Raw genomic sequence first — 27,172 nt, forward strand, 5'->3', positions numbered from 1 at the left:
ACATTATGATTTCTGATTTTCTAACTTTCTTGCTCAAAGCACCAGAAACAGGACTGAAAATGGACGAGAAGAAGAATCTTTATTCTCCTTGATAAGCTTACAGTCGCAAGGTTTCCCTTCCCCTGCTCTGAACTTGTATCCACACCGTTCGAGGCAAACAAATATCTGTATTTTCTAACATAATGCATTACGAGATCTTTTTTGTAATTCGAAAATAGCTTTGCTTAGTGCTGTTGCTGACCTGGGTTCCTGTGAGGTACTGTCAATATCATTAGATAGGATTGTGTGGTGTCTGTCTAGAGGTTAAGCAGAGAAGTCCTGGGGCGATGGAAGACCTGAGGGGTGAAGCTGATGTGCCAGCCAGATAGGGATAAGGCACACCTGGAGGGTATCACAGAAGTCATGGCAGCCTAGAGGTAGGAGACCATGTGCTTTTCTTCGGGAAGCCATTTTGAATTGTATGGCTTAACATATTAGCTTATTGGACATATGAGATGCAATAACAGCATAATAAAAGAAATAGCTTCATTAGCATCTACTTGCTAGACACCTCACATGTGGTAGCTAATAGCATCCTCCTCTTCCATTCAACACACTGCCTTGGCGCACTTGAGAAACCTTTGCTTCTATTCCCATCGTACAAATGAGAAATTTCAGGGATGAGCGTATCCTTGATATTTCTATGAAGCCTAGCTAGGAGTGGCACAGACACCTTTCAAACCCTAGACTTTCTGATCATTGAACCCAAGAGTCTGTTCAACAACCCTACTGAGACTCTGCCTGCAAAGAGTCAATGAGGAACTTGTTGCCCATGATACATAAGGCTGATGGACATCGTTAGATGAAGTGAAAACTTGGCTGTTTCCTCTCAAACCACTAAACATGGACACACATGGAATAAAAAAAGACAGTAGCCATTATGAGAGATCCTATTTGCGCTTACTTATTGACAGTACCTATACATGTGCGCTGTTTATTTTTTATTGCATGAGGGGCTATGCCTTCCTTTCCTTCTTTTACAACTCCAGGCACCTTCCTGAGCTTAAAGTTTCAGCAACTTGCTCTTCCCATGCCAATCCAATGATCATTGAATGACACAATATAAAATTTTTATACTAGTGAAGGTGGAGATTTTTTTCCCTTTATAGCCAGGGTCTTGCTATGTAGCTGAGCATGAATTTGAACTTCTATTGCTCCCACCTTTACCTTTGAATTGCTAGGATTACAGGATTATGTACAGCTGAGGATCCAACATGGCGTTACGGATGCTATCAGACACTTCACTAACTGCTCTAAAATATCAGTCCATTTGTTTCTTAATATATACATTTAACTGATCTTTCCCATCATTCCACATTAGTTACTTACTCACAAATAGTTTTAAAAACACCTAAATGTATGGAGCCAAGGAGCTATTCTATTAGGGGAGCTGTCCTGGAGCAAGAATAACATCAAGGTGTCTTCAAACTCTGAAAATCTCATCTTGAAATGGGAAGAGGCCTTTCCCTCTCTGCTCTGGGTCTGTATGTACTGGTGGATGTAGCCTTACATCCCCACCTCTGTCACCCTTCAGGTGGTCACATTGCCTGGTGTCCAGGTTACAAGTTAAATTTCTCCTCTCTTTATAAGGGCATGTACAGCAAGCACCGGGTATTGCTTTTCGCGCAAAAAAGGCACTCCCAGGACCTTGGCCCCCAGGCCAATGATGTACACTCACCCCAAAAGCCTCTATCCAATCCCCAATGTTCAAATAGCCATTGTTTCCTCCAACTAAAAGAGATGCTGGAGGAAGCCTGCTTCCCAAGAGTCTGTTCTCTCGAGAACAGTTGCCTGATGTCTTATCACTCTCCAGCCACTCCTGCCTCACTTTCCCTCTCAGGCCACCAGTCTCCTCATGGGTGGTCACGCCATTAAGGGAGAGGGAACAGAGTAGGAATTACAAGAATTTAAACCAGCTAGTGGTAGCCCATTCCTTTAATCGCATCACTCAGGAGGCAGAAGCAGGTAGATTTCTGAATTAAGGGCCATCTTGGTCTACAACACAAGCTCCAGGACATCCAGGGCTACACAGAGAAACTCTGTCTCAATTGCCTCCAGTTAAATATATAAATAAACAGAATTTAATTACCAATTTTACTTTGCTATATTAAATTGGGCTATCTTGTTGCCTTAATCAAGCATTTTTTTCACCTCACTCATTTGCACAGTTCTTTTCTTTTTCTTTCTTTCTTTTTTTTTTACATCTATTTCTGATCCCATTAGAATGTTCACACCAGGTACTTTCAAAATTTTATTTCCTATTATGTTACTTCTGTGGCCATTCACATTCTTATTACCCTGTTCAGGTCATATGTCTCCTCATTCCTTCCACACTCATATGGGAATTCCCATCCTAGAGAAATAGATCTAGAGCTATGGAGAAAACCAAGGAGATCTTCCTACATATGCCCTGCAGCTTCTGCCTTTAGTTTCACACCTAAATTCACGAAGAGTTTTCTGAACTTGCTGATCCTACTTCCCCCATCTGGCATTTATGGAACAATGCCCTCTAGTGTGGATTTCTGCCCTAGTCCTTTACAAAAGCTCTGTAGCAAAGATAGCGGCTGATGCCAGGCATGGTGGTGGATGCCTTTAATCCCAGCACTTGGGAGGCAGAAGTAGGCGGATCTCTGTGAGTTCTGGGCCAGCCTGGTCTACAAAGCAAAGACAGATGAAGAAGACCTCATCTAATGTGAGGGATATCTCACAGCTCAGTGTGTAGTGTAGTATTTCTTTGGAAGTAGTGTCTTTCCCCTTGCTTTCCAGGGCGTCTCTTTACTCTATATTTCTCCTATCACTTTGTCTGTTCCTCCTCAGCTTCCTTCACGGTTTCCTTGCTAACCAATAACTAAAGAATGAGGCCATTCCCAGGCCTGTATGTTTGGGACTTTATCTTTTATCTTTCTACCATCTCTTCATTCATAATCCCATTCATTCTCTTGCCTTCTGTTACTTGCTATCAGACAGAAGTCAATGATTTCAAAGTTAGTTGTTTAGCCCAGATTTTTGAGGTGCAGGCTGCAAACAAGAAACTCTTATATCTATCATGGCTAACTTATAGCTGTTTCAGGATGAACGCAACTGGAAACGCCACAAGCCAGATCCAGAAGATTCATTTTGAGACCACCTTGTTCACATCTTTATTGGCTCTGGTCAATTCTTTCTGAACCAATAGCGGAATTCTTATATTTGTCTCCATCTCTTCTTAGGCCCATACACCTTTATCCTCTTCTCATTTCTGATTTCATATAAAATTTTCAATATTTATCTCTGCATGCCTTCTCTTCCTTTTCATGCCTGTTCATCAACCACAGGTATTATTAATGGAAATCTGGCCACATCCTTTCCTGTCTAAGGCCTCACATTCTCCTTGCCCTTTAATGGGATGTCATATGTCTTCCATTGAGTCACCACAATCCCCAGTGACCTTCCCTCCTCTCTTGAACTGGAGTAATCCAGATTCATTTTTTTTTCTTACACTTTTCCCTATGCTTCAGTCACCGCAACATGTGGCCTTTAGTGCCAGCTAGCTCTCCATCTCAGGAAACTGCCCATGCACTTTTGCTTTCCAAATTCAAATTCTGCTTTCACTGAATCTCAAACGTTACGTTCCTACTTTCTCTTCATCTGTACTATATTGGGAACTTTTCCTGCTTTGTGTAAGCTTCGAGGAAACTTGTGCCTTACCTTTTATAACACTCAGCTAACCCTGTAATGATAGCACGGTGCAGGTGTAAGCTGCAGGATCCCTTACCTCTCCCAACAAGGCTCCTGGTGCATAAACACTTGTTAAGTAGCTTATATTAAACTTGGTTAACTAAAGACTCAAATTACTTTTCTTAAGCATTGCCTCTGTTGCCATTATTCACATTAATTATAGCTTGCAACTAAAAACATTATTGCAGTTATGCACTCAAAGGGAGATTTTTTTTTTATTCTTCCCAGTGACAACACATATTATAGAGATGTTAGTTACAGAATTGAGCAGCTAAGCTTCAAAATGAAGATACAAGGAATGTATTTTGATGTTTTCCCCACTTTCTGATAAGGGAAGGTGTCAAAACATGGGATGAAGTGTAAACGATAGTAGCCAAGTATGAGACGCTGCATCTCGGAACAAGCACGGCCTCCGTTCTAAACTGGAGAGCCAAGGGATGCAGCGTTTTACCACACCTCTTTTCTCCACACTGTAAAATGCCAAAATCCCAGGGAAAATTAAAGTTGTTAGGGAGGATAGTTTTGCTTTTTGTTTTAAGATCTATCTCTAGAATAAAAACCCTTGTGTGCCTCTGATGGGTGCTATTTAATCTCTGAAAGATGAGAGTATCTGCAATGCTTGCATGCCACTCGGATAACTAGGTGAAAAGATGCTGTCAAAAACACCAGGACCTGTTGTATTGGTTCGCGAGGACACTTATGTAAAACAAACACACATCTGATTATAGCATGATGATAAGCTTGATCATAAACAGGGGGACATCAGAGGATGCACGGAAGTTCATGCCTCAAAATGGACAAGCATTTTCTGTAGCAAGAAGTCTAGTATGTTGCTAATTTGTTTATGCATCATCTGACCGAAGGGTATTATTTAAAAGTAACATTTTCTTTACTTATTGCTAACTTGACAACCAATTTTACTTAAAATGCAGAATAACACATCCCATTTTTGTTCACTACAATGACTGTAAATGCACATCTCACTTTACTCAGGAAAAAAAATCCTTTCTAATGTTCTTTAAATGATATAAAACTTGAATTTTTTCAATGAAAAAAAATGTAAATAGCTTCATGGCCAAAAGGCTACAAAACATCTAGAGAGATGGCACAACAGTTAGGAGTACACATTTTTCTCTCAGAGACTTGAGTTTGACTCCCAGAGGCCAGGATGAATAGCTAACACTTGACTATAATTTCAGCCCTAGAGGTCCAGAGGATCCACCTCTGTCTTTTGGTTTCTGTAGGCACCCACACTCACTGCCTCTGCCCTCGACACACATACACATAATTAAAAGCAACAGAGTACATCTTTATTAAAGGATGAGTCAAATGAGCCTTGTAACTATATGTCTTTCCTAACTTGGAATTTTTCAAAACTGAGATCTGGTTTTCCTGTAACAACTTTTTATACAGTTTTCTCTCTCCTTCACCCCCTTTCCCTGAAATGATTAGGCTGCTTGAAGTACTTGTTTCCAAAATCAAATCTTTTCCACGTTGATTAGTTTGGCTCAAGCCACCAGCAATATTGAAAGTGACATATACCATATTTCTTAAAGACACTAGTCAACCTGAACTCTGTGTTTCTGCCGAAGCATTCCTATGCTTGACTTCATAATGGTATTTTTAGTTGCTAGTAATTTGGAAAAAGGTGACTGGGGGATGGAGTCAGAAATAAAGTGTAACAATATGGTATACAGCTCCATCTATAACACCTAGAAAATGTATAGGAAAGTGAATTTCCATTCCAATAACACCTGTGACATTTAGATATTCTATAGAATTTCTGCTTCAGTCTTTGCCTATATCATATGCAGGAACTAATTTTCTCTAAATTTAGTCAGAGACCTTAAACTAGTCAGACACCCAGAGGGCATATGATGCAGAGAATTTGCGCACGTTCGTAGCTTTTATAATTCTTGTTTATAAATGGGTTAATAAAATCAGTATCATATATGGAAAAAGTTAGAAGCCTCAAACCAAGACACTCAACCGAAGCTTCAGCCATGGAAAACTTCCACCTTATAGCACAGTTCTGATCTTGGTGCTCAACAATATTCCAGCAATAAAAGTTGGATTTGCATGACTTCATATATCTTATCTTCTGGGATAGACTTGCTTTTATGTAGCTAAAGATGCTTTTCTCATTAGCAGAGAAAATATCCTTGATTTCCATTGAATGATCTTGCTAGAACATAACAAAATTTCATTCACACAGTTCACCACACGACTTATTCTAGATTTTTCTCCTGGCAACATTTTATCTTTCCTGCTTAGGAACCAAAGCTATCTTGTATTTTCATACCTTTTCTATATAAAATACTAGCAAATAATTACAGGGTCTCAAAGCCCTTGGCAGCTGCACCATTGATAATAGCTATATTTAAATAATTTAAAAACAAACATTAGGATAATTTTAAAATGTAAAGAATGGCCTCTCTTCTATGCCTTCCACTCTGAATTTTTAGTTGAAACATTCTACGCATGCTCAGGAGCAGAAAAAAAGTGAGGTATTATTCATTTCTGGAAATTTAGCAGCTGTAAGCAAGGTATAAAACCAGTGAAAAGAGAAGAAGAAATAAGTTGAAAGTTTTTGTTGGAACAAATGACATGATTGACTGGAGAATTCAATAAAGAGTTCATCCAGAAGACCAGGCTATCGAAGCATCACACACAGACACTTACCCCCTGTGAGGTCTTCTCTGGACACAGTCGCTGAGCTCCAGGGGGACTGACTGCCAGCAAAGTGTGCTGCGCCTCAGTCTGCTGACCTTTCACAGGTTAAGAGTGATGGCCACTTGGTCCCCGGATCTGGGAGTTTTATTTAGGTAGTAGATCTTCACCTGGAAAGAGATGATAGTGTCTTACATAAGAACCAGTACATCAATACCTTGATCAAGAATAATGCACACGTAAAAAGTGAATGGTTATGCCCATAATTTTCTGAGTTTTAAAGTTTTTTTCCTGCACATGTGTTGTTATATACAATTTTCACTATAGATGAGGGTAACACACTGAAAACATATGCTTGGTGGTCGTTAAGTAGAAAATCCATTAAGGATCTGTGTTTCATATTGTTGGCACTGGAATGAATCTTGTTAAGAATATTCAAGTCTAGTGTAAAGATGCATTGGTGTGTATCCAGCCTGCTCACTTTATAATAGCACATTAAAGATTCTGGAAAAAAAATGAAAAGAAATTCAACAAAGCATAAAGGATTTTCCTCTAAAAATGTTTATCACTCTATAAGAGAGTCAGTTCCACCACACCATACCAGAGAAGTTCCCTCTTCAATTTTTGTATTTCATTCATGGTCATCCCATTGGTGCAACAGTCCAGGCCAACTCTTCCCTCTCATTTCCTCCAAAGGGAGACAAATTGAGTCACCTGATTGCCTGATGACTTTCCTTAAAAATGTGAGTGACTCTAGGACTGGATTTTTCTTTTCTCTTTTCCCTGAGGGTTGGCCTTAGAAAAGATATATCCTTTGTTGTTTTCCTTATGCCATACGTGTATCCAGTGACAAGTGCTATTGGTAATAATTAATAAAGATGGATTAAGGTAGAGCATAGTTGGTGGTGTGCATTCAATTCTGGGGAGAATTTGATATGATCAATGTCTGATTTCACAACCATGGACTCATATCTTGTGGTGTGTGTGTGTGTGTGTGTGCGTGTGTGTGTATGTGTGTGTGCGCACATTGTGTGCAGGTACTCTTGTCTATGACAGAATATGACCATCAGAATGTCTTCTTAAGTTGCTTCTCTACCTTATTTGTTGACATTTGGCCTCTCATTGTACCTTGAACTTGCCCTTTTAGGTACACTGATTGGCTCAGAGTCTGTCTTTCTATATAATTCCACTTTCACTGTGTTCGCAGATGTTTACCACAAACTATGCAGCATTTTATATGGGTGTTGGGTACCCAAATTCAAGTCCACAAGCTTGAAAAATAATCACTTTCCTCATTGAGATCCTAAAACCTTGTTTTTTTGCAATTCCCCTTAAAATATTAGTCGCTTATATACATATGGATATATATTGTTGGTCAGTTCCTAATAACATATTCAGGGGTAGTGTGGTGTTTTGATGTATGCACGCAGTACAACATTTTACTTAGTATATACATTAGTTTGATTGTGTGTAACTGCCTTGTTATTAAAACAACTTTTTATCAAAATCTTTTCTCCTGACTATTTCGAAATATACACTGTATTGCTGGTTATAGTCACCCTTGTTTGACATGTGGCACACAACTGACTGCTGTAATGTCCAGCTTTATATCTGTCTGCCAACCTGTCCCTATGTCCTTCTGTCTTCATCATTTTCAGGACCCTGGTTTCTAGTATTTCCCTTTCTACATCTATCATGAAAAAAAATTCCTGAAACTTATGAGATATGATGCTGCCTGTATGCACTTCAGCTCCTTGTTGGGGCCTTCCTTTCCCTTTGAATATTGGAAGTTGATATCCTTTCATAAGCAAGCACAAAACAGTAACTAGATCTCATGCAGGTGAGATAACTAAGTCAGTGCAGTGTTTTCCATGCAAGCCTGAGAACTAGAGTTCAGTGACCAGAACCTGTATAGAAGGCCAGGTGTGCTGGCTGGTTCTTCTTCTATAGGTTTAGGGGAGGTGGAGAGAGGGGATGGCTCGGGATTTGTGGCCAGCCAGTGGCACCAAACTGACAAGCCCTGGGACACAGAAAGAAACACAGTGGGTTGTCTCTGAGGAGAAATGACACCTAGAGTTGATCTCTGACTTTCCCACTCACATACAAATATACACAAGTACACATACCCACACACATGTGTAACTGCACATGCAGAGAAACAGCTCCTTGCACACCTCGACAGCAACAAATACAGTAATTATAGTAATGAAGCAATAAAATTACTAGCTTCAAATGCACGCAAAGTTTTAACATATTACAAAACACATATATGTTACTTGAACTAGTTTGGGAAAAAGAACTTCACGGCGCTGCTTCTTTTCCAAAATGCCTCACTGTTCTTTACTGTGTGAATTCCTGGGCATATTGATGCTGTTAATCTGAGTGTGGCAATGAAACATTGGAGGAGCTTTCATGTCATTTTTTGTTCAGAGTTTGGGTACATTGCCAGCCTGTAATGAAGATTATAGCTAAATAAATGACTGAATGGCCAACCTCCGAGAAATGGCTGTATTTAGCTTTTAGGGTAATCGTAACTTCACTGTGGTATTAGTAATCTCATCAAGTTTTTGGTTAGGGATGGATAAATAACTAGCTTTTAGTATGTAAATTACCAAGGAAAACGTTTTGCAGAAAATGGGTCAGGTTAGAGATGTAAATGAGGCCTAAAATGTCTCATTAGGTTTTGAATTGCCTTTTTTTTCCCAAGCATTATAAATCTTGTGAGCTTTTGGGGTAATTTTCTTGCTTGAATAAGTTAGTAAGGTCTTTCCCAATAATAAATGAACAAAAATACTTCTAAAACTAATTCTGCCTGAAAAGACAGAACAAATTGAATGTTGAAGTATCATTTATTAGAAAGTTACCCAATATTTCTGCTTCCTAGTATTCTCAGATAATAATGTACCCAAGGCATGAGCTAAGATGCACAGATTTCCCCAGCATCACAGTGCTCAGGTGGGGAGGGAAATCTCCATCAATTGCTCCTATTTAAAGTCAGTTGTCCAGTTGATGTGTGCAGCTTACTGAGGAGAGAATCTGATCCGTGTCCTTGGTGAAGGAATGGATTGTCTTTTATTGTGGACCATGCCTCTCTGGTGGGTCTTCTATGAGATCTCATTTACACTGCTCATTACTAAGGCATGTTTTCAGAAAAAGTGCTGATTAAACTTGTGGTCTCCCTAATAGTACAGCTCTCCAGCCAGCATATACTGCTACATGGATGTATAAAGAGAGTAACTCTGCTTTAGATCTCATGAAATACTAATAAAACAGTACCACGTCACAGAGCTAGACTGTCAGAACACACAGTTAAACCCATCCTCCTATAACCACACAACTTTCTACTCCACAGACCAGTAATTTACGACAGTCTAAATTAGCCTCGTGTGACAAAGTATGAAGTGTTTGTTGGATACGTGTCCATCAATCACAGCATTGCCAGTGCTTAGGACAGTTGAGCACATCACGCACATGACAGGGGGGTGAAGTTTTGTCACCGTGAAAGCTGCAAATGTGAAGTAGTAAACATGCAACTAGAGAAACTACCTATATTTAACAAGCTTTAAAGTATCTAAAAGAGAAATCAATAGACTCGCTGCCATCACTTAGTTTGTTTCTGTGCAGGGGCTAGCTGAGGATAAACCAACTCCATAATTATGGAATTGCATTAGGAGTGCCTTTGTTTGTAGTGCTGGCTACAGCCACTCCTGTTACGTGGACTCATGGAAATCAGCTTTATCTGAAATACCCACTGCAACTATTGCCCAATGCTCCATACACCTACCATTATAATGCCCAACAGCAAGCCTTCTAATGGATCTTTGCAAAAAGAAAAAGTATGGTGGTTTGAATAAGAACAGCCACAATAGGCCTATATATTTGAAGGTCTGGCTGTTAGTGAGAGGCACCTTGTTGGGGTAGGTGATGCCTTGTCACTGTGTGCCATTAGTGGGGGTGAGGGGGTAGGTGAGTTTTGAGTTTTCAAAAAACCCAGGCTGGTCTTATGTCTCTCTTCTTCCTGTTGCCTGTAGATATGGGCATCAATCTCTCAATACTTCTCCAACACCATGTCTTGCTACATGCCGTCACAATCCCCATCATGATGACTAAACCTCTGAAACTGTAAGGAAGCTCCAATTAAATGCTTTCCTTTATAAGGGTAGCCATGGTCATGGTGTCTTGTCATAGCAATAGAACACTGAATAAGACAGGGAGATTTTTTTTCCTTCATTTTTCCTAAGCAATCCAGATTTATATCTTTATATTCCACATGTTCTTACAGATGAAATTTCATTCTTTTATACATGAAGAAAAGATGTGAGATAGTAGCTTCATTTCATTGTAATTGGTCTTACTGCCTACTAAAGTTTTATAGATAAATAAGGGGAGGGGAACGGGGCAGAAGAGGGAGGAAGAGAACGGGAAGATACAAGTGAAGGCTAACAATCTGGATGTAATATGAATAAATTATAATTGTTGACTTTAAATTTTCTGAATGTTGGTGATGAAGGAACAACAGCAGCTGAGAGACGTTGGGTTATAGAAAAACTGAGGAATTATGACAACCAATTTACCATAAAGATTTATTGAACATAGGCTGGAAACCTGCAAAAGTTTTGAGGTGGGGCCGGGGCTATGCGTATATTTCTACAGGGAGTGAAAAAATATGGTTGCCAACAAAACTTATAAAGATTAGACCTGACCAGGAAAGACCTCTTAGTACATAATACATAAATGCATTCATATAGCAAGGGAATAATAAGGGATACTTGGTCCTTATAACATGACATTCTTTCTTACAGCTAGGATATTACAACTCAAACAGATGTATAACATTGGCTTGCACTTGCTCAAAAATAGGGCAGATGTTGATGTTTATCCCCTTAGAAGTTGAACCACTGTGTAGGGGAGATTGGTTGTTAACCAGCTGAAAAACATCCTTGAACAAATTCTGAGAGGAGGTATAAGTGTGAGGCAAAAACAAGAGGCAGGGGCTTTAGAGACTTGGGATGGTTTTGGCTGTTCATTGCTCCACTTCAAGTTTCTCCTAGAGAGAACTGCTAGAGGGAAGGCTTCAGGGCTCTGGGCTCTGGCTGAGGTTCTGGGTTCTGGTTGCTCCAGATTCCAGCAGAAGATATCCTGCTGATTACACCAGGAGAATCGTTCCTCAGAACTGATATCCGTACGGTTGCATTATTGTATTCTTTAATCTTCTTTTCCTATTGTTTAGGTTAGTAGGATTATAAGTGAGGTACTCTTGGTTAATAAGTTTGTAACAAAATATATTTGCTAAGAAAATTGAGCCTACATATAATATAAAATGGGAAGAATAAAAGACAGTCCCATGTGTATTAGGAGAGGATAAAGAAAGAGGTTACAGAGGACACTGAGACTAGTCAGGCCCATGTCAGTGGGTTAAAACAAGAGGGTTACTCAGATGTCCTGTATGTGTTCCATGGCATGGACTTTGATGGAAGATAGTTGCTTCAGTAGACACGGGAGATGACTAGACAGTGAACTATGCATACAGTCCTGTATCTGTGTGGTCTATATACCACTATGTCACTGTTAATTCTACTCGCTACTCAAATCCTACTGTTGGCTTCCTGAAATATCACACACACTTAATTCTCATTCCTAAATCCTCATCCTGAGTACTCTATACATCTTTATACTAGTTATATGTTTCAGAGGATCTGGGATGCTCTCTGTCTTGTCAGCCTTGTCATTCAAAGACTAACTTGCTAGACTTCCAGGGAGCAAGAAGCACAGGCCCTGGTTCTGTTAATCACATTCTCTAATTTACCACTCCTTCAGAAACGCAGAAGAAAGCAGTATAGTTTTACTTATTTGCGCAGTTTACTACACACCATGTTCCAGACATCTGTTTTATCCTCCAAACATTCATGCAGCAATCCTGATTAATTATCAGTCCTGTTCTATAAATAAGGAGAATAAGATAGGGAGAACGTGGATTGTCTAAACAGGATTATGTCCTCTATGGCAGTAGTAGAATGAATTCAGGTGAAATGACTCCAAAAAATCAATGCTTTCTTATACCGGGTCAGCACAGAGACTCTGCAGAACACCTTTCTTTAACTCAGTCTGGCTTTTAACATGTGCTTTCCCCACACACTGAGAATCCATCCTGGCAATTGGTTATTCCTGGCTGTGCTTCCCTCTGAGATCCCACAATATATCTGACTCTTTCTCCTCAATACACACAGCAAGCATTAGGCAGACAGGAGGATGTATGCTAAAAATTCAATGTGTGTTCATTGCATTGAAAAACATTCCACACCCAAAAGCAGTCTGTTATCCAGGGGGACAGATACACGGAGGATCTTCAAACGTGAATGTGGAATGTTCCCCTACGTGGCCTTGCATCTGAATACTTGGTCACCAGCTGGTAGTGTTTTATGAAGCAGCAGGCCCTTGGTGACATCAGCCCTAGTCTGTGGACATAGACCAGAATGCTCTGGACTTGAGGGTTAGAGTTTGTCCCTGCTTCCAGTCCTGTCTCTGCTTCCTGGTCTACCAAATATGGAGCTGTTGCCTCAAGTACCTGTTGCCATAACTCTCCGAAGCCCTTCTTGCCATGATGGCCTGAAATCATATGCCAAAAGCAGTTTTCCTTTTTTTAAATTGATTTTTAAAATTGATTACAATTTATTCACATTATATCCCTATTGCTATCCCCTCACCCTTATCTTCCTGTTCCTACTCTCCCTCCCCTTTCCCTCTGCCCCATTCCCCTCCCCCCCCCCCGACCTCCTACAGAGGAGGCCCTCTTTCTGACCATCTGGCCGCAGTTTATCAGGTCTCATCTGCATAGCCTGCATCCCCTTCCTCCGTGTGCCCGCAAGGCCGCCAAGCCAAGGGGAATCAAATCGTGGGCACCAGCATTCATGCCAAAGGATCTGAGGCAGTCTCCCTCTTCTCCTCCCCCCTCACATAGAGAATAAGCTGTCCATCAGCTACATCTGAACAGAGGGTCTAGGTTCTCTGCTTGTGTTGTCGTCCTTGGTGGGGTGCATCACTTTGTGCAGACCCCCCTGCATCCAGATCCTTTGGCCTTGATGGTCTCCCTTTGGGGTTCCTGACGCCCCTCCCTCCGAGTCCTTCCATCCTTCAACTCTTCCACACAACTCTCAGCATTCTGCCCAGACTCTGGCTTTGGGTCTCAGTATCTGTCCCGATGGCCCGCTGGACGGTGTCTCTCAGAGGACATCTATGTTGGGCTAATATCCACTTATATGTGAGTATATACCATGAAAGGCAGTTTTCCTTCTTTCCTTCTTTTTTTTTGTTTTTTGTTTTTGTTTTGTTTTTTATTAATGCGTTCATACTACATCTCAATAGTTACCCCATCCTTTTCTGCCCAGTCGCACATCCTGTCTGCTCACGGCTTGCAAGTACGCACTCCGCCATGCCACCTGAGGAGCCACGTGGTGAGATTTCCAGATCTGATCAAGGTTCTGCTCTGTAACTGCAACTACTGTCATCTAAAGATTTACATTTGCGAGGAGACAGAGTAAAATGCCCATCATCCAGGCATGTGTTCATTGCCAGGATCGTAACTGAAATCTTATTTTAAAACATGTACTCGCTTACTTTTTTGCATGTCTCTGTGTATTCCTGAGTGTGTATTTGTGCACCGTGTGCATTAAGGAGCCTGTGAGGTCAGAGGAGGACAGTGGATGCCTAGGAACTGGAGTTACAGGCAGTTAGGCATCATTTGGGCACTGGAATTGAACATAGGTTCTTTGCAGGAACAAGCAAGAACTCTTAACTACTGCACCATTTTCCCGCTTCTGCCATCCAAATCATGTTTTACTATTAATCCTGTGCATATTTCTCATCATTTTTCAGAATAGAATAGATCATGGTTGGGTGGTGTAGGACCATTGCCTCAACAGTAGACATGACCTGTGTCTAGGGTTATTCTATTTTCAATAAAACTGAGTTTAATGAACATATATCTAAGTTGTTTTTCTAGGGACCTTTTCATACTTATTAAAAGATACTAACCATTTAGCTACATATGAGTTTAAGTGCACCCAAATGTTCCCTTTTCAAGATTTTAGAGGCCCTATTTCATTCCAAGCAGTACCTTACTGTAATGGGAATACCGGGCCTAACTTAACACCTCTCATCTCTTAGATCCCAGAAAACAGATGTGTTTAGTGGGTAAAGCAGTGATAGGATAATTCCTGGGAGCTAATTCAGTTAAAGCAGGAACAAAATATGGGACATAACTTGGGCAGAAAGTTAGGCACTTTGTATTTGCTCCACTTAAGTTTATGACATGGGTTAACCGATTTAATTTCTCCCAATGTCGGGTCCTTCATCTAAAATAAATAAATAAATAAATAAAATAAAATAAAAATAAGATGTTAGACTTGTTATCCCCAAGGTGTCTACTAATTTGCATGTCCCACAGTAGGGAATTCCTGTTACCACAGGGGGCTAGAGATTGTTAATTGCTTCCAAAGTATGTCCACAGACAAATTAGGTAGCATGGGACAGAGAATATGCAGCTTACTTTATATGACGCTGTTTGTGACTGTCATTTTTTTTTATCATAGTGTTTAAAATCTTATTTCACCACTGGATGTATGTCTTCCCTATTGGGATAACTATGTTTGCTACACAAATGCAGAGAGGAAAAAAAATAAAAACATAACAAAAACAGAGCCCTATACTGGTTAAACATACTGTAATTCTGACACTGTGATGTTAGCTTACAGGCAAAGAAATCCCCCCATTTACATGGCAGCACGGCTTTTGGTGAGAGAAGAAATTGAATTATACACCTATTTTAGTTTACTCCAAAGTGTTTCTCTTTGCTGTGATCATTTTTAGTGGGATGAGTTAATAATAACCATTTAAAAATATATTTTGTTTGATGTACATGTGTGTTTGCAAATGTTACAAAGAATTGGTAACTTTACCTTTCATGTATTTTGGGGTTATACATTTGTTTTAGAATTTTAACCTAAAAGTTTGAATGCAGAAAGATCTGCACCACCAAGGACTATTCATGGACTGGACTGAGGCACTCGACATAGACGTAGCCAATGGGCAGCTCAGGCTTCATGTGGGTCCCCGAGTAAAGGGGGCAGGGGCTGTGTCTGACTTGGAGGAGGGGCTCATTCTTGATGTGACTTGAAGAACTGGGGCAGATGCGGTGGGGTGTGGTGGGGTGGGTGTGGTGGGGTGGGTGTGGTGGGTGTGGTGGGTGTGGTGTGGTGGGTGTGGTGGGTGTGGTGGGTGTGGTGTGGTGGGATGTGGTAGGGTGTGGTGGGGCATGGTGTGGTGGGGTGTGGTGTGGTGGGGTAGGGTGGGTGTGGTGGGGCATGGTGTGGTGTGGTGGGTGTGGTGGGGTGTGGTGGGGTGGGGTGAATGAGGTGTGGTGGGTTAGGGTGGGTGTGGTGGGTTAGGGTGGGTGTGGTGGGTTAGGGTGGGTGTGGTGGGGTGGGTGTGGTGGGATGTGGTAGGGTGGGTGTGGTGGGGTGGGGTGGGTGTGGTGTGGTGGGGTGGAGTGGGTGGCATGGAGGAAGGAGGCGGATAGAGGGAAGAAGAAAGAGAAGGTGGAACTGGGAGGGGGCTATGATCAGGACGTAAAGTGAATAAGTAAATAAGTTAATTTTTTAAAATTCCTGAGTCCTAAAATAGTTTAAAATTTGTCTATAAAAAAGGAATATGCAAAGCTATTTTGATATTACCTTTTCTATAACATTACACTTATTTAAATTAAACTTTTTACATTTTAAAACATTATGATTCTTATTACTAATTAATTTTCAAACTGGACAATTTCTGAATGACATAGATTGGAGTAAAATGTAAACCTTAAGCCCCTACCCAGATCTAGCCAATGATCAGAACACTCTCCACAGTAGAGTGGAGAGTGGGATATGACTTTCTCACATACTCTGGTGCCTCACCTTTGACCATGTCCCCTGGACGGGGAGACCTGGTGGCAATCAGAGGAAGGACAGCAGGTTACCAAGAAGAGACTTGGTACCCTATGAGCATATACAGGGGGAGGAAATCCCTCTCAGGAACAGTCATAGGGGAGGGGAATAAGGGGAAATTGGGAGGGAGGGAAGAATGGGAGGATACAAGGGATGGGATAACCATTGAGATGTAACAAGAATAAATTAATAAAGGAGGAAAAAAAAATAAAATGTATCATAAATTACCCAGGTACATTTTGGAAATGCATTTAAGACTTCATTAACTTATGTTTTTTAATTTTTAATTTTTTTCATAAAATGTACTTTATTTTATTTTCATAATATTAAAATAAAACTATATATATATTTTTATCTTTCCCTAACAGTATGCTGACAGGTAGAAGTTAAAGTTGGAAAATCATAGAGTAAGCAGAGATGTATACACAACAGTATCTCGCCTGGGTAATGATACCTTTTTCAGTTTCTGGTGATTCTGATTTTTAAAAAGTGTTATATTCTTCTCTTCCAGATTGCTGAAACCTCAAAGATTATAGATACACTTGTAATACACCTGCTCCAACAAGGCCACACTTTCTAATAGTGATACTCCCTATAGCCAAACATCAAACTCATTCCAACATGGGTCAGATTATGAAGTTTTGTGTCGGTGGGAATGAGTGAGTGCAGACAGAAAGACACACACACACACACACACACACACACACACACACACACACACACACACACACACACACACACGAGAGAGAGAGAGAGAGAGAAAGAGAGAGAGAGAGAGAGAGAGAGAGAGAGAGAGAGAGAGAGAGAGAGAGAGAGAGAGATTTTAAAATTACAATGAGTACATGCTCAGAGAGAAATGAGTGTGTTTCTTTAACAAGCTAAGAACTCAGAACCCAACCTCCTGGACTATGCTGCAGAAACACAAAGAGATTAAACTTCAAAGTAACTCTGCACTAGTAGCAAAGGTTTCTCTAAAGAGCATTATGACATTTTAGGTCCTTTTACCTAAATCTCTGACATCAGAATGCAAGGGGAAGCAGGGATAAAGGGAGGGAGAGATAGGGGGAATGGGGAGGGAGGGAGGGAGGGAGGAAAGGAGAGAGGGGGTAAAGAGGGAGAGAAGGGGTGGGGACGGAGAGAGGAGAGGAGAGAGGGAGGGAGGGATGGAAAGAGGGAAGAAGGTGAAGATACCTTCTTTATTTTAACTCACCCTTCAGTTTTGGACATGAATTTATAAAAACAGATACAAGTCCTGTCATGGTAACAGAACTGGATTTTACCATAATGATTTATATGTGACTATATGTCAATTCTATCAACCTAACACACACAGTTCTAGATCTTAAGCATTGCCCATGACTGACGCTATCCATAAAGTGCATTTTTCATTCATTTGGTCAAGAACATTTCTGCAAACTTCTTTTGGCACACTGGTCCATGATCTGATCAAGTTTCAAAGGCATCAAGTTTCACCAAAGCTCTTTTCATAAAATATATACCACTACTTCTGCTAAACAAATACATAGACATGCAACACTTTCTCTTGTACTTTATCTATTGCAGAGATGTATCTATTCAGAATGTCTCTATATACTTCTTTAACAAATGTTGTTCATTGATTGTTTTCAATGATCAGAACCAATGTCTAAGCTGTAGAGAAAATCTAAAAATAATATTTTAAATAATTACTTAACCTCAAGATGTGTTGTGAACAAACTCAGAGAAGTAATTATATACACATTAAATTTTCTAAAAATTAAAAGCAAAACATACAAAATATCTCAAAGAACTCAAAGTAGGTTTAACTTATAGGATATTTTCTAATTCGATATGGTATATTAAAATAATTCTTCCTTGAATAAGCTGATCATATGTTGTACTGAATGGTTGTTCCTAACTTATTTCTCTGACCTTCTGCCTGTTTGATTTGAAGTGTTCCAAATATTTTAGATTGAAGTTATTTCCTCTACCCAAGGCAACAAGTCATACCTGACTATGCATGCATCGTTTCATGGATGCGAAGGCACTCACACATAACACCCGTGTTCTGTGGAGAGCAAGCATAAAACACAGCATCATGGTATTTAGACCATCACTGGATCTGGGACTTGTGGAACCCAAAAACACTGTCTGATAGACAAGGGAGACTTGGTCACCACACTAATTAACACCGAATATGGTAAGTGGCAGCCCTGAATTTGTCACTAGCTAAGATGGCAGTTTGCTTAGCTGACACAATGCCAGCAAGGAGTGGGAAGGCTTGCTGGGAGAATCTGGGTTGATGGCTACTCTCTAAGGGCAGAGGAGAAACAGAAAGTATGTAAACTGAAAATAAATAACACAACACAGTTGTGATGTAAATTTGCCAAAGATGTCAGGAGGGAATGCAACTCCAGCACAGAGACCTTTGTTTCTGACCTTTGTATTTTGAAATTTTAGATTTCTCTACAAAGTCAAACTGTCAGAGGCAACAGAGTGAGACAAAACTTTCTGAAAGACCAGGATGGGCACTTTGGTTTGATTTTTATTTCAATATATTACAAGGAAGTCCAATTTTAAAAATTAAGCTATGTTATAAAATAATAGCATGATAATACAGTACTTTGTCCTACTATTACAAAAATATTGAAAATAATACCTAGGGGCTGGAGAGATGGCTCAGCGGTTAAGAGCACTGACTGCTCTTCCAGAGGTCGTGAGTTCAATTCCCAGCAACCACATGTTGGCTCACAACCCTTTATGATGTGATCTGATGCCCTCTTCTGGCCTGCAGTTGTACATGCAGGCAGAGCACTATACACATAATAATAAATAAATAATTCTTAAAAAAAAAAAAGAAAAAGAAAAGAATACCAAATTTTTACAAATTGGTCAAGTGTCCTTACTATTACAACTTAACTTGTCTGAGCATTTACTGCATCACCAATGCAGGGATATATGACTTAAAGTGGCTCTGAGTGTGAATGTGACACTGTCAGAAGGGGTCCACCATCCTGAATTGAGGTGAGGGTGTTCACACACACACTTGGAGTAACTGCAACCACATAGACTTCCAAGCAGCACATTCTTACGGCAGGAAACCGTGTTTGAAGGCTACGCTAAGTGGCATGATGTAATTTCCAAAGACTGAACAATCAGGGATCTAAGAATAAAGAAATAAAATTCAGAAAACAACATGCTAAAAGCCTGTTTCCTCTTTGGTTGTAACAGAATTATGGGGGCTGCGAGGAGGGGGGATAGAAGGAAAAAAAGAATGAAAGGGAAAAAAAAGGAAAAAACAGGAAGGAAATTAAATTTCTATTTTCACAGGCAATAACGTGTCATACAATTTGCAATTAAAAATAAATTAGGCACAAAATCTGCACCAGATTGTTTTTAAACTTTCATTAAACCTCCTGAGTTAGGCTGCTACATGCAATGTGCTAACAGAAATGCTAGGGTTGAAATGAGTTTCTGGCATATGAAATAAAGCTATGTCTTCAATCTAAAAAATTTACTTTACAGCTTAGCTGATTGGATGTAGCATTTTAACACCACTTTGGAGGTTGAGGAACAGCAAGCGCCATAATCCTCTGTGTATTTTGGTCGCTACCACACAAGCATGTAACACACTTTGTGTTCAAGGGGAACCTTTATCCAGGATGGAAAACTGGGGCTGAATTATAAGCACATTCAAAAAGATCGCAAGCCCATGGGTATCACGCTTTGCACTCCCAAGCTTAGCCAGGATTTAAGCAACCTACTCCAGGACCATACGCTTGATCAGATATGAATACTATGAGACCTTGAAGTTTATTTTTATTAGAAGTTTTTCATTCAAGGCCTCAAACATTAGACCTTTTCTAGTGCTAATCAAAAGTATTTCCATGCAAGCCCCAGCAATGCACTTACAAGCAGATGGAATTGATAAGACAGAGAGAGAGAGAGAGAGAGAGAGAGAGAGAGAGAGAGAGAGAGAGAGAGAGAGAGAGAGAGAGAGAGAGAGAGAGAAGGAGTCACAGACACAATGGTTTGCTGCCTAAATGAAAGGAAATCTTGAAGGTCCAAAAACAACTTCTGATGTCTTAGATGTTATTGCAGATTTCTTTGGTGTATTTGTCTGAAAAGGATTTGGGAGATATTTTCCCTACTTGATTTAAATAACTTATTGAAATGACAGATGCCATCTGTATCAGAAAGCACTCAACAATTTTTGCTGAACTTTTTCTGTTCTGATGAATCAGGGAGTTATTTCTGGAGCAGGTGCTGCTCACATCCAGTCTCCAATATGTGATAAAAGGGAGAGAGAGAGAGAGAGAGAGAGAGAGAGAGAGAGAGAGAGAGAGAGAGAGAGAGAGAGAGAGAACTCAGAAATCAGTCTTGCATACTTTTTAAAGCTTTCTGGATGAAATCTAGTTCAAGAATAACACTAATTATACCTAGGTGGTTAATGCACAAGTCTCGACTCTAACATCTTGCGGTTTTTTTTTTTTTTTTTTTTTTTTTTAGTCTTTACTATCTAGTGGGTATTTTGGGAGTTATTTCTTTTATACTTGAGCCTTTTGATTGAAAAGTTAAAGGTCTATGATAAATTCAAGAACCATCTATTATTTTTTCACTTGTATGTAACACTTGTTTTGTTTTCCTCTTTTAACCAAACCAAACCAAACCAAACCAAACCAAAACATAACATAACATAACAACATAACCTCCATTATTATTCAAATTAGAATTTTTCCATAAAGATCTAATAAAAATACTTTTTTTCCTTTCAACTGAAATAAGGTAAAATGGAAGTTTTCTAGTCAAAATCATCATGGACAGAGAGCAAGAAATAAATATAGCAATTCTTGTTCTGGGTCACTAGGGTTAAGTGTGATGTTGTTTAAGTGTATTCTATCTTCTTTATAAATCAATGTGAGGATGTGACAGCTTCACGGCTTCTGCATTTGGTAGCCTCAGTTGCACAGAGAGGGGACAGGGTATATATAGTCAGAATCCGGAAGATGGGGGTGTAGGCCTCTGTTGGATCACTGCTAAAATATATCTGATTGACAAACACCTTGAGTGCAGTATGCAGGTGGCTTGAGATAATTTTGTAGCAATTCTCTGAGTCTGAGCTGAACAGCCATGTTGTTCAATCAACGCAGTACAGGCACAGAAGGGAAAATAGTCTCAGATATATGGATATATAAGACAAATTAGAGATAGTTGGTGCATCGTAAGGTGACTGGAACATTTTCAGAAACATGGACAAAATCTCTTGAGAGGACCGAAGTCAGCATACAGTCGAGGTACCTAAATGTTCATGTTCCTTCTGGCAGTATCTCCAAGAACCAAGTTATCCCATCATATAGGTCCCCAGAAATAGATGACATGTGCAATGCGGCATGAACACCTGGTGGAGTTAGGTGTAAATAAGTAACAAACCACTTTCTAGTTGGATATAAGTTCTGCTCCAGAAGATGAAAACTATACCAGGAACCATTATAAGCCCCAAAAGCTATGGCTAGATAGGAAATGGGTGCTACTAGACAGCCTACCACTATTATTTTCTAAATGAACATAGTATTAAATGACATTTTAGTTACATCATTATCCCCATAGATCAGTATCTATCTCAACCCTCCACTAAGAAGTTTCTATTTGTAGTAAATGATGATTAACACAATGGACCATAGTTGGCAAAATTAGAGAGAATAAGGGATTTCAGGGGGCTGATGGAACATATATATATATATATATATATATATATATCATATTCCTTTTGCCCAAGCCTCAGAGATCATTATAGAAGACAGAGTGAAACCACTGTAAGAGATAGAGGTGTGGCCCTAGGTGACTATAAGCAAACAGTATCTTCTGGTCAGTGTACTGCAGCAATGGTTGCAAGAGCATGCACAAAGCCTGGCTAAGACCATGTTAGACCAGGTCCCAATATGGAGAGATGAGTTGAGCACAGAATATCATGCCTAGCCAGTGATGTCTTAGATACTGTTAGCAGCTGTGTGAGAGAGATAGAGTCAGTTTTCTCTATGGGTAAAGTCCTGGTAAGTTGACCATATGCCAGTGGAAGGCCATACACTCTAGAATAATTTTGCTGTCACAAATTAGTCTTGATAGATTTTTAAAGTATTATAGAGTTGGTTTGGTACAGAGAAATTAGTAGATCTGGGAAGAGTTGTAAGGTAACTATAACCAAAGTACATAATTGGAAACTCTCGAAAAACTAATTATATATAGGTGTGTGTGTGTGTGTGTGTGTGTGTGTGTGTGTGTGTGTGTGTGTGTGTATAATTTAAAAAAGAAAATGAAATTATATCTTTTGCAAATTGCTATGTGGAACTACAAATTATCATGTTAAGCCAAACAAGCCAAAGATATTTACAAAGACAAATATCACATGCCTTTCTCTCATTTATGTAATCTAGATTAAGAACAAACAACAAAAGGACATGAAAGTAAAATTGGGACTACTTGTGAAAATGAAAGGCATTGTCAAGAAGAGGAAGAAAAAGAGGTGGCAAGAGACAGTAGGTGGTGCTGAATGTGATGAATGGGATGTATACTTCTGTGACATCACAGTGAAGTCTATTATTTTGTGCAACATCTGCTAGTACAAATAAGCACACATAGTGAACAGCGTGCACACACACACACACACACACACACACACATACACACACACACACTGCACAAACACACACCAACCAAAACCCAAACACTATAGCTCTGAGTCTATGGGCAGCATACTTCCATTTCTAATATCCAGCAGTCTTTGAGGCATTACCAAGGCAAGGCTCACAGGGATCTTATTGCAGAGAGGAAAAGATCATCTTCAAGGGCCTGTGATTGCACAAAAGCTAATTCCCTGGGGATGCGTGCAGCTTTAAAGGGATGATCCTAGTGGCTTGAAGCATTCTATAATAAATTCAAGAAAGATTAAAGACATGTGGTAGCTGATGGAGGGTATGCAAGATGTCCAGCAGCTTGGCTATGGTATGGCTCAATAAAGTGAAGCTGCTCAGTTACCATCAGACTGCTTTACGTTCTCAATGTTTGATCTCTAACATAAATGACACTATTTATTATGCCACCATTTTTAATCTCTTATCTCTCATTTTCTGGAACTTGGCCCTCTTCTATTCTCCTTCTACCTTTCGGATTACTCATTTTTAATGTCCTTTTCTGTCTTGTCAACATTCTCTTTATTCAGGACTTCTCTTATTCTTTGCCTTTCTTAGCCAATCCCTTGCCTGTGCATTTTGATTTTACTGATGATCTGCAGTTCATGTGTTGCCAGTGGCTTCCAGTCTGAATGCTGTGTCTTCAATGGCTCAGCCGTCTTATTTGGATGATTTCCCGTCTGCATCTCTGACACTTGTGCTATTCTGAGACCCTGGGTTACATTGGCATGGCCTGCTAGATATAGCAAGCCCAGATCCATTAAAGAAATCAAAGTTAAGGTGCCACTAACTGGATTCATTTTCTTTCTTTTCATTGCATCTACTCCCATCCATTCCTACACTTTCTCCATCTCCTAGAGATCTCATTTTGATCCATAAACCAATTATTTATACAAAGTTGATATGTTTCCATTTTGAAAACTTTCATCTTCACTATGAACAGGCAGTGTCATAAGACTCTCTGGATTCAACCTAAAGGAATGATTCTTAGGCCTGACGTCACTTGTTATTGTGATTTAGTCATCAACTTCCCACCAGATGTTTGCTATAACTCTGTTGTCTGAATCCCCCATAACAATGGTAATCAAAACATGGCCTCAAATGTGTCAACATTGGCATCATGGTTGTTAGAGAGAGAAACTCTCAAGTCATATCAAAACTGTAAGATGACAAGCTCTGTATATACAGCCTGCTGTTGCATGTTTTTAAACAAATACTTTTGTTGCTTTTGAGAAATGTTTCAATTAAGAATCACTGGTCTTGTTGATGTGTACTCTGTTAGGTGAATAAATTTCTTTGTATTAGACTCAGTTATTTCATTTCCTCTAGGCATACACCCACTGCTAACTCTTCTAGGTGAGGTCTTTACTAGAGAGTTTGTGGTAGTCAACAGTGTAGCTCACTACTATTTTCTGTATTTCTCCAGGACAATGCTAAGTTTTCTCCACTCGGCCCACACACCTACAATGTTTTGTAGAACGTGAGTCTTAAAGATGGTTTGACACATATCTCTAAAAATCCAGGATATAGCTTTCTATATTTCTTGCTAGACACTGTCCCATGTCCTATCACTTGCATTCAAACATTGTGGGGTTTGTTGTCTCAGAATGAGCGGCAAAAATGAGTAAGAGAGCTGAATTGAGTGGGCCAGTTATGTAGTGAGAGTTTCAAGTTATTGAGACTAACAGCCAGTTATTACTGCAGCTTAGTATTGTCAAACCTATCTGAATGTTTGACTATACCTTTCTACTCTTGGCCCCTTTTCAGTAATTATTCTTTTCTTTCCCATATGTCATGCATAAACAATTATAAATACTCTGTCCAATAAATCTGCCTACTATTTTTATGAGTCATGGCTTTGCAGATGTTCGTCTCTTTGTGGAAGTCTTAATTAAAAATTTTTTTACCCAGAAATTTCCAACTATTCATTTGATTTGACTCAAATTTCAGTCTTCTGGTTATCTACTCTGACTTCCTTGGACAAAGCTGTGTGCCTCCTCTTCTGTTCTCCCACACTGACCTGCACATGCCTCCGGTAGATTTCATAGGCACAGCTTACTATAATTTACCTTCCCAGTCCCTCTGCTCACCAAACAGCAACTTTCTCAACCCTGGGACCACAGCCTTCATTTGTATTCCTCTTGGGGGGGGCGGGGAACTAGCATTTTAAAAAATATTCTCACTGATTTTCTTATGTACTTTTCAAGAAGCAAAGACCCCGTATCATTTGAGGTTATAGTGTCATGCACCACTTTATATTAAGCAGCTCTTTAAACATTTTTTTCCCTCATTATCTTCAATATTTGTTTGGTTGTTTTACCCAAAGTCATGCGAGGTTGAGGTCTGCAGGAAACACACGTCTGCAATAACCCTTACATCTTTTGCTTAGCTGGCAACAATGCCTTGGTGTAATTAACCCCTTGAATATTGAAACTACAAATTTAGGAGGCAGTTGTGACAGCTTTATGAGAGAATTCAACATGGTAAAATTATAGTTTTTATCTCTTTTACCTGAATGCATTATCTATGTGAGCACTGCATCATTTATCTGCCAACTATCTGCCCAGTCCACAGCTCATGCTGACTTCCTTCCCGTCATGAACCTCAGTTGTTCTTATGTCAATGTCTCAGGCACTTAGTTCCATGTGGTATTAGATTCTTCTTCATCAGGAATTTTCATTGCTTGGATCAGAAGTGAGACTTCTCAAATGTATATACGTAAAACCTCCAACTAGACGTATCCACTGTTGCTGTTGATTACATCATTTCCCCTGGATATTCAGTATCGCAGGAAAGCTTCATATTTCTGATTCCTCGTAGCCAGTCTAGAAAAGCCAGTATTCACACGGCATAAAGTAGAACTCAGTGGATTATATTTTTGTTTCCTTTGGTGAAAAGGTCCTGTGGTCAATCACAGTCTAAAACTTTGCAAAGGAAGTCTGCTGATGAGCAGTTCATATATGATTTAAATAGATTGCTGCTTAGAGTAACAATAAATCTCACCTCACCCCACTCACTGCTGCCTTAAACTTGAATTCTCCCTCCTCAAACAGGCATATGATGTAATTTGCAAACTGTCTTTTGGTTCTTTCATAAATGGAATCATTTTCTCATAAAACATATTAATTGAGCATTTGTATTTACATGCCCCTGTCTTATTTAGCAATGACACCAGGATATAGGAACAGTGATATTGATAAGTCAGACAGGAACTTGAAAGTGCACTTTTAAGTGTCGGTTCACGCCTGAATAAGAAAAGGATTTTCATGCCATCAGCTAAAGTTTCTAAGATCTGTGGGAGAAATGAGTAGATCTGTGAAATTGTGAAGAAAAAAAAATGAAATGTCTGTGATTATTTTGCTCTCACATCTCAAACTGCAAAAGCAATGACCATCATGTATGACAAGTGCTTAATACTGATGGAAAGGCATTACAGCGGTATCGTGTACTTGTATGCTCAAATGACAGTGTGTGAAGTATCTGTCTGTGGCTTCAAGTAATCTCTGAAGGTTCTGGAATTCTGGACCTGTATTCCTTATGGACACAGCACAAGTGTCATTATGTTGTGTACCCATGAAAGTGGGCACAGAGAGAGCTTAGCCACAGCAGCCCATCGGAAATAACACAATTACAAAATAACTATAGCTGAAGATTTGTGAATGTGTTCCTTCCTGTTTTTCTCAAAATACCTACAGTACATTCACAATCTACTTAGAAAACACGATGCTGCTTCTCTTTGGCACATTCCTTAGCCATAATCACTTCTCATTTGCTTGGAAACAAGTAGTAGGGAAAAGAGAGATATTTGAAATGAAGTGCTGTTATCATCAGTCTAACCAGGATTTTCTAACAGGCTGGTAGATTGCACACAATGGATATGCTCAACAGGGTTGAGTCATATCCTGGGCAAAGTAGAGTGTGATGCTGTGAGATTTTATCGCAGCATGAACTTCACAATTTTTGAATTGTTGATACAGAGAAGATTTCATTGAGTTGGAAGTTGTACCTCACTGCAGACAACTGAAACCATAAGCAAAACTCACGAATGCAGAGGTATTTATATGCAACAATGAATGATTGCTCTCCCAGTTTAACAACACA

General features: G+C 39.6%; 1 protein-coding gene across 11 annotated transcripts in view; it reads right to left on the minus strand.

The window, feature by feature from the left end:
* TENM3 (teneurin transmembrane protein 3) overlaps nt 1-27,172 on the minus strand; it is a 2,605,219-nt gene that overhangs the window by 1,276,515 nt on the left and 1,301,532 nt on the right. For all 11 annotated transcript variants that reach the window (XM_084760481.1, XM_084760480.1, XM_084760467.1 and 8 more), the window contains exon 6: nt 6,439-6,596. The gene's annotated coding sequence lies outside the window, so the exon portion shown is untranslated. The remainder of the gene's footprint in view (nt 1-6,438; nt 6,597-27,172) is intronic.

This window comes from Acomys minous (assembly GCF_964271855.1).
Source record: "Acomys minous genome assembly, chromosome: 15".
NCBI classification, from domain to species: Eukaryota; Metazoa; Chordata; class Mammalia; order Rodentia; family Muridae; genus Acomys; species Acomys minous.